Source organism: Misgurnus anguillicaudatus, chromosome 7 (assembly GCF_027580225.2).
Source record: "Misgurnus anguillicaudatus chromosome 7, ASM2758022v2, whole genome shotgun sequence".
In the NCBI taxonomy this organism is placed as follows: Eukaryota; Metazoa; Chordata; class Actinopteri; order Cypriniformes; family Cobitidae; genus Misgurnus; species Misgurnus anguillicaudatus.
The window spans coordinates 18,705,494-18,713,502 of NC_073343.2; the positions used below are offsets into that span (position 1 = coordinate 18,705,494).

Consider the following 8,009-nt stretch of genomic DNA (forward strand, 5'->3'; position numbering starts at 1 on the left):
AGATTGTACCTGCAGGTCGTACTGTAGTTTTTGATGGAGTTGTTCAACTGAACCATTGTCTGATTGAAGATTTAGCTGTCATTGTAGCCAGTAGTTTGCACGCTTTACCTGGCAAACGCTCCTTTAGTGTGCCACTGTTGGTAAAGAATGAAACTCAAGTTGACATCAATATATCTCCCAAGACTGTGCTACCTAATGTTTGCTCAGTTCAGAAAGTGACAGACATTTATCAGAGAAGTGACTTCTCGCAAGCTCAAGAGCAATCAAATGAACCACAGATAAACATTGACTTTGGTGATTCACCCTTGCCGACGGAATGGAAGTGTCGAATAACCGCTTTGCTGAACACGATGCCTGAGGTTTTCGCTTTACATGATATGGATTATGGCCATACAGACAGAGTTAAGCATCATATTAAGCTTAGCAATGAGACTCCTTTTAAGCAGCGACCCAGACCCATACATCCACAAGATGTTAGTGCAGTTAGGAAACACTTACAGGAGTTGTTAGACGCTGGAATAATTAGGGAATCTGAATCACCCTTTGCATCTCCCATTGTAGTGGTGAGAAAGAAAGATAACTCGGTTCGTCTTTGTATTGACTTCAGAAAGTTGAATGCGCAGACCATTAAGGATGCCTATGCTCTTCCAAATCTTGAGGAGGCATTTTCGGTACTCACAGGCTCCAAGTGGTTCTCTGTTTTAGATCTGAAGTCAGGATACTATCAGATAGAGATGAATGAGCAGGATAAAGCCAAGACAGCATTTGTATGCCCAATCGGATTTTGGGAATTTAATCGGATGCCACAGGGCATAACGAATGCCCCAAGTACTTTTCAGCGGCTCATGGAGCGCTGTATGGGTAGCCTAAACAGGAGCGAGGTCTTGGTATTCATTGATGACTTAATTGTGTTTTCAGACACTCTTGAAGAACATGAACGCCGTCTGATAAAAGTGCTAAACCGGTTGAAGGAGTACGGGCTAAAACTTTCTCCCAAAAAGTGTAGTTTCTTTCAAACATCCGTACGTTACCTGGGTCATATTGTGTCTCAACATGGTGTTAGTACAGATCCAATCAAAATAGAAGCCGTAAAGACCTGGCCAAAACCGCAGACTATAAAAGAGTTAAAATCCTTTTTAGGATTTGCCGGGTATTACCGTAGGTTTGTGAAGGACTTCTCAAAAATTGTTAGACCCCTGAATGATCTCACGGCTGGATATCCTCCGGTTCGGAAAAATGCTAAGTGTAGAGAAGTAAAGCAAACTTACCTGAACCCCAGAGATCCATTGGGGGAAAGATGGACTAACGAATGCCAAAGAGCATTTGACACAATTGTGGACAAACTCACGACTGCTCCTATTCTGGGTTATGCTGATCCCAGACTCCCTTACCTGTTACATACCGATGCCAGTACCATTGGGCTCGGTGCTGCTCTGTATCAAGAGCAGGAGGGGCAGCTGAGGGTCATTGCATATGCCAGTCGGGGGTTGACTCGAAGTGAAGCTAGATACCCAGCCCATAAGCTGGAGTTTTTAGCATTGAAGTGGGCGGTTACCTCCAAATTTAGTGATTATTTGTACGGGAGTGAATTCACTGTGGTAACGGATAGTAATCCACTAACGTATATTTTGACTTCAGCAAAGCTTGACGCCGCAAGCTATCGATGGCTCTCCAGCTTGTCGACGTACAATTTCAAAATTCAGTATCGAGCAGGAACTCAAAATATGGACGCAGACGGATTGTCTCGACGTTCTAACGGTCCCCTTAGGGATGATGCAGAGTCCCAGAAAGAACAAGAACGCATAAAGCAGTTCACGCTGAATCATTTTGGTGGTGAACAAGGGCCGCAAGTCATATTGCCAGCGGTAGTGAAAGCCATCTGTGAGAGGCACCAGATTCAGACTTCTCCAGTGGTTTTAGCTGAGTCTCTAGGTGTGAGTGCAAATTCTTTACCCCAAGCTTTTCTAGATGAGTGTGATCATGGCTTACCAGCTATTCCTACCTTGTCAGAGGATGACTTGGCATGTAGACAAAGAGCCGACTCTGAAATAAGGGAGATAATTGATCTGCTAGAAGCAAACAAAAGACCGCCCAGCATGAAAAATGTTTCAATGGAAATGGCTTTGTGGTTTCGTGAGTGGAGTAAATTTGAGATCAGACGTGGCTTATTGTACCGAAAGCGTATAGATCAAGGAAGGGTGCGAAGGCAACTCGCATTACCTAAAGATTTGAGAGAGTTAGTACTTACCTCTTTACATGATGATATGGGTCACCTAGGGGTTGAGAGGACTCTTGACCTGCTTAGGGCCCGGTTTTATTGGCCCCGAATGGCCAGTGCTGTAGAAAAAAAGATAAGTACTTGTGAACGTTGTGTCAGGCGGAAGGCTCCGGTACAGAAAGCCGCCCCCTTGGTGAACATACAGACCAGCCGTCCATTAGAGTTGCTTTGTATGGACTTTCTATCCGTGGAGCCCGACAGCAGCAATACGAAAGACATTCTAGTAATTACTGATCACTTTACGAAATACGCAGTTGCAATTCCAACACGCAACCAGAAGGCTCAGACGGTAGCTAAGTGCCTTTGGGAACATTTTTTGGTTCATTATGGTTTCCCCGAGAAGCTACATAGCGACCAAGGGCCGGATTTTGAGTCGCGCCTTATACAATAATTGTGTAAGATTGCAGGGATTCGTAAAGTAAGAACGACACCATACCACCCTAGGGGAAACCCAGTAGAGCGGTTTAATAGGACTCTCTTGCAAATGTTGGGTACCCTAGAAAACAAACAGAAAGCTCATTGGAAAGAGTATGTCAAGCCAATGGTGCATGCATATAATTGCACAAGAAATGATGTCACTGGCTACTCACCATACGAGTTGATGTTTGGAAGGCAGCCACGATTGCCACTTGACATAGCCTTTGGAATCTTGAATGATGAACCACAGCAATCTCACTCACAGTATGTGACCTCTCTTAAGCAAAGACTAGAGGAAAGTTATAAGTTGGCAGTGGAAAACAGTAAAAAGGTGGCTGAACGGAATAAAAAGAGGTTTGACAAAAATCTGGTGAATTCTGTTCTGGAAGTGGGAGATAGAGTCTTGGTAAAAAATGTCAGGTTAAGGGGGAAACATAAACTGGCAGACAAGTGGGAAACAGATATTTATGTTGTGTTGAGTAAAGTACGAGACATACCTGTGTATACTGTTTGCCCTGAAGGAAAAAATGGTCCTGTCCGTACCCTGCACCGAGATCTGCTCTTACCTTGTGGGTTTTTGCCCGAGTTGAAGCAACTGAGACAGCTTCACACAAGGTACGACACAGACGCAGAACCAGAGCTCAGTCTGGTGTGGAAAATGATAATGAAGCAGAATGTTCTAATGATGGGGAGAATTCTGAGAGTGAACATTCTTATTGTGTCATGCCTAGAAAATCACTAGATTTGGTTTCTCACCTTGTCTCTAATGAAAATTCTTCCCAGCAGATAGACAGCCAGTTGATTGTACCAAACACAGTTGAGGTTGATGTAGCGGATGCTGCCCAACCAAATACAGATTACCTAGAAAGAGAGGTACAAGAAGTTACTGAAAAACAAAAACAACTATGTGATAAAGCAAATGAGAACTTACCTGTAAGAAGTGTTGAAGATGAGCCTGGAGAAGGTAGAATGGAAAATCCTGTAGCAGTGTCATGGGAGGAAGATTGTAATAACTCTGAGTTAATTGACCAGTCTGAGATACTGGAAAGTGTAGACCTGAATCCAGCTGAGGAGTCAGATCTTGATCAGAGCAAAGGAAATAGTCCTACTTGTGAAGCCGTACCTAATGACATGGTGTCAAGAAAAGGAAATTCACAGGAGGAGGGTGTTAGACATTCCACAAGAGTGACCAAACCCCCAAAGAAATTTCATTATCCTCAGTTAGGGAATCCCTTGATTTCAGTAGTTCAGTCCTTATTACAAGGCCTAAGTACTGCATTTGCTCAAGCAGAGAATAATTCTGACATTATTCAGAACCAGTGTGTTATGGAACCTGGGGATCCTTTGGCAGCAGTGACAATGCAGCCACATGCATGCACGAGGACGTGCATGAGAACAAGGGGGGAGGGTGTAACCCCAGTTACAAAAGTTATAAAAATATAATTATTTTATTTGTTGAATCTCTAAATGTAGTTATTTTATGGTCAAAGTTTCAGCCAATAAGAAGAAAGTTTAATGTTGTGTTCGACCAATGATGTATCTCAATGGTGGTTGGCGCACTGCTTACTTCCGGGTTTCTCTCACGCACGTGAGAGATCGCTGGTTAGTCTGCACGTGAGTCAGATAGAGAGCAGATGTACATAGAGAACTCTGGAGAAATCGGGGGTATAAATGACTTTAATGCTGAGTTTTACTCAATATTGATAGAAATAGAGATAAAACTTCTTCAGAGAAACTGTTTAACAATTTGAAACGGACTTTATCATTGGTTTTGGTGAGTTAAAGTTTTCAAATTCATTACATTTAATGTGTTTAAATGTATATAAGTTAAATATGCAATGTGAATGAGTTTATTTAATTTTCTTTATGGTTTAAGAGTGAAATGTGAAGCTTATATGCTTTATATGTGATGCAATGTAATGTTATTTTGATGAAGTTGACCTCTATGTAAACATTAATGCATTGTCACGGTGAATCCGTGTCATGTCTTGTCTTTGTTCCGATTGTTATCACCTGGACATTCATTGATTAATTACCTGCCTCATCACACCTGTTTGTCATTTAGTCTGTGTATATATACCTCTGTCTTCTGTTTGCTCACTGCTGGATCATTGTCATTGATACCCTGTCTGTTCCTGTGTTCCTGCCTTCACTATGTCTGCCCTCGTGTTTTTATTATTAAATGTTATTTATTTTGAACCTTGCGTTTGCGTCCTGTCTCTCCAACCCTGTCGTGACAGAATGATCCAGCCAAACTGGACGCAGCAGGTTCACGGAGGGCGGCTCCCCCAGGAGTTTCGTCGAGGGGGAGTAGTGACATCGGGGTTCATTCCCCATCAGCCCCGATGTCTCTTGGGGACCACCGTGAGCGATCGCTCGCTCCTGCGGGAGGAGGATCGGCCCAGGCGGTCCCCCAACGGTTGAGTCGTCGTCGACGGTCCCTCGGAGGACCACCATCCTGCTCGCAGGGAGATCCGGAACGGACCACGCCTGATCATTTCCCCGGGGTGGCTACCGAGGGTCTCCGTTTCCGCGAGGGGATGGGAGATGATTTCCGGGGGCATCTGATCGTCGACGATTCCCAGGAGGGGGGTAATTCGTCTGCCTCGGTTCTCGGAGCGATCGCTCCGGTTCTCCTGGCGCAGTCCGGCCAACCGTCCTGTTGGTCTCATCCCGGCGGCTGCCGGCTTCGCCAGGGTCCCCAAGCCCTCCATCCCTCCCTTGGACTCTCGCTACCAGACTTTGTTTTTGTTGTGTTTTATGTGAGTGTCTGGTAGCCACTCGTAGAGGGGAGGGTAATGTCACGGTGAATCCGTGTCATGTCTTGTCTTTGTTCCGATTGTTATCACCTGGACATTCATTGATTAATTACCTGCCTCATCACACCTGTTTGTCATTTAGTCTGTGTATATATACCTCTGTCTTCTGTTTGCTCACTGCTGGATCATTGTCATTGATACCCTGTCTGTTCCTGTGTTAATGTTCCTGTGTTCCTGCCTTCACTATGTCTGCCCTCGTGTTTTTATTATTAAATGTTATTTATTTTGAACCTTGCGTTTGCGTCCTGTCTCTCCAACCCTGTCGTGACATGCATTTTATGAAGACTTTGGAAACTAATGATGCTTTTGTGGCCTTGTGTATTCAAGGTCAGGTTTTTTTTTGTTGTTGTTGTGTTTGTTTGTTTTGAAGTTTATATGATTGTTGCCTACGGACGTCTCCATCCTGCGCTGTGAATGCTGCGTGTGGGGTGCTGTTTTGCACACGAGGCTAAGTTGCTACGGTAACGATCGAACTTTCTGGAATCGTTTTCAATTCTTCCGATAGTGGGCGGAGTTGGGACTGGCGAGCCACGAGGAGTTTTCATCGAGTCTTAAATGCGTGAGATTTAACCCTTTTATTGCCAAACGGACAGTAGGCAAGTGAAACACACACAGTTACATTTTTTCCCTATTTTTCTTGTGGAGTAATTTCATCTAAAAGGAAAGACTGAGATATAAAACAATCCATTTATGTGAAAAGGATCATAAAGACTGATAAAAAGAAGATCTAAAGATTTACTGTTTTGTTAAAGACTGATTAATTGTTCTGGTAAAGACTGATTTACTGATTTAATTGAGCTTACATATAATGTGATTTACATTTTGAATGTGCATCGGAGTTTACAGTGAATTTATTGTTTTGTTTTGGGTTATATGTTCAATTTCAAGTCTAAGGTTTTGAAATACATCTGGAAAGGGAATTAATCATTATAAGCACATTGATAAGTGTTAATGTGAATTGATTTAATTGTGCATTAAGCACTTTATTTCATTTTTTTCTTTATTACTGTGATTTGGGTTATTTAAAATTCACAGAGTAAATGAATGTAAACAGAAAAGTAAATTAAGAAAGGGAAACATAAAAGTAAGAAGAAAATAGTGTATATGGTGATACATTTGTAACACTAAAAAGAGAAAACACTTACCTTAAGTTGTCCTGTAAGATCCTGGAACTGAGGTGATCTGAAAAAGAGAGAAGAGGAAGTTTGTTATTCTTTTCTTTGAACAATATTGCAACAAACCAATTATTCTGTTTATTTTTGTTTGTTTGTTATTTTTTATATTTTTTTGTGTAATGGAATTTAGATACATTACTAAAATCTGAGAATATAATACATTTATCTATCTTCAGTTGAACTTAAGTGTGTGAGTGATTCATTGTTGTTGGAAGCTCCTGGGCTCAGTAGTCGAATCTGATCTTCTGAAAGAGCTGGTCCATAGCTCAGACCTGTTGTGTCTGTAGGAACTAGAAGACGGGTTACAGTTGGAACATAGACACTGGACAAAGCCTTAACCTCATATTTGAGACCAGCCTGGTGTGGGTTCTCAAAAATGAAAGGCAACTGAGGCTCTAAGCTTTTCACTGCGGCTCCAGTCTCAAACTCAATTATCACATTTTTGTGATATGGAGACGCGGGGCTATCAATGTGAATAAACCTGCCAATACGTCCGTATTTGCAGAGATGTTCACTCAAATCATTATCTCTTTCTGTATTCGTAACACCGGTCACAATGAGCGAGTTGGGGACTTTGACATTCTCATGCTCAATAACCTCCATTTTCTTTTATAAATTACTGTACATTAATGCCTGTCTGTTCTCTGTTCAAGGATTTATCTCTACTAATTGACTCCTGGCTGGCTCGCCACGTTGTAACCACCCTTTCCCTCAGAGCACCACACACCACAGACAGGCATGCATACAGGATGATAGACGTTGAGGGAAATCTTAGGCCAGGTTTTGCTAGGTTCGTGTGGAGCCAAATGAGAGAGAGATCAATGAACAGACAGACACGGTAAGTATAAAGTAAACTGAAAATGTTTATATAAATTTTTGTGTGTTTGAGTCCTTTAGATTTACTTTCCTCTTTTTTTCAGGAAAATGGATGGAAAAACAAAAGAAATACAAGATGGAAAAAATAAAATGAAACAATTAAATCACTGAATTTCAACAAATAAAATGAAATAAACAATTATCAAAACTTATCTTCTTGTGATGTCTCTTTGTGTATCTTAATGAATTTTATTCCCTATTATGTGCTTTATTCCTATTTGGAACCTAGTTATTGTCTTCTTACTCCTATTTGGAATCTAATTTAACTTTTTCTTATTTAAACTGACTTTTTAAGCTGACTTTATAATTTTCAGATCTCCTTATGGTATATTACTCTCTGATTTTATAATGCTTAATTAAATGTATCACTAATATAGCTTAATTATTTATTTATACTTATCCCCTATTAGTAGTCTCAGTTAGTTTGGTTTAAACTCTTTAGCA

At 41.4% G+C, this 8,009-nt stretch overlaps 1 long non-coding RNA gene across 1 annotated transcript; it reads left to right on the forward strand.

Moving 5' to 3' along the window:
• Window positions 1-6,999: 6,999 nt before the first annotated feature.
• LOC141365300 (uncharacterized) lies at window positions 7,000-7,717 on the forward strand. Its single transcript, XR_012370536.1, has 2 exons — window positions 7,000-7,527; window positions 7,610-7,717. It is a non-coding gene; the product is annotated as an uncharacterized lncRNA (long non-coding RNA).
• The last annotated feature ends 292 nt before the right edge of the window (window positions 7,718-8,009 follow it).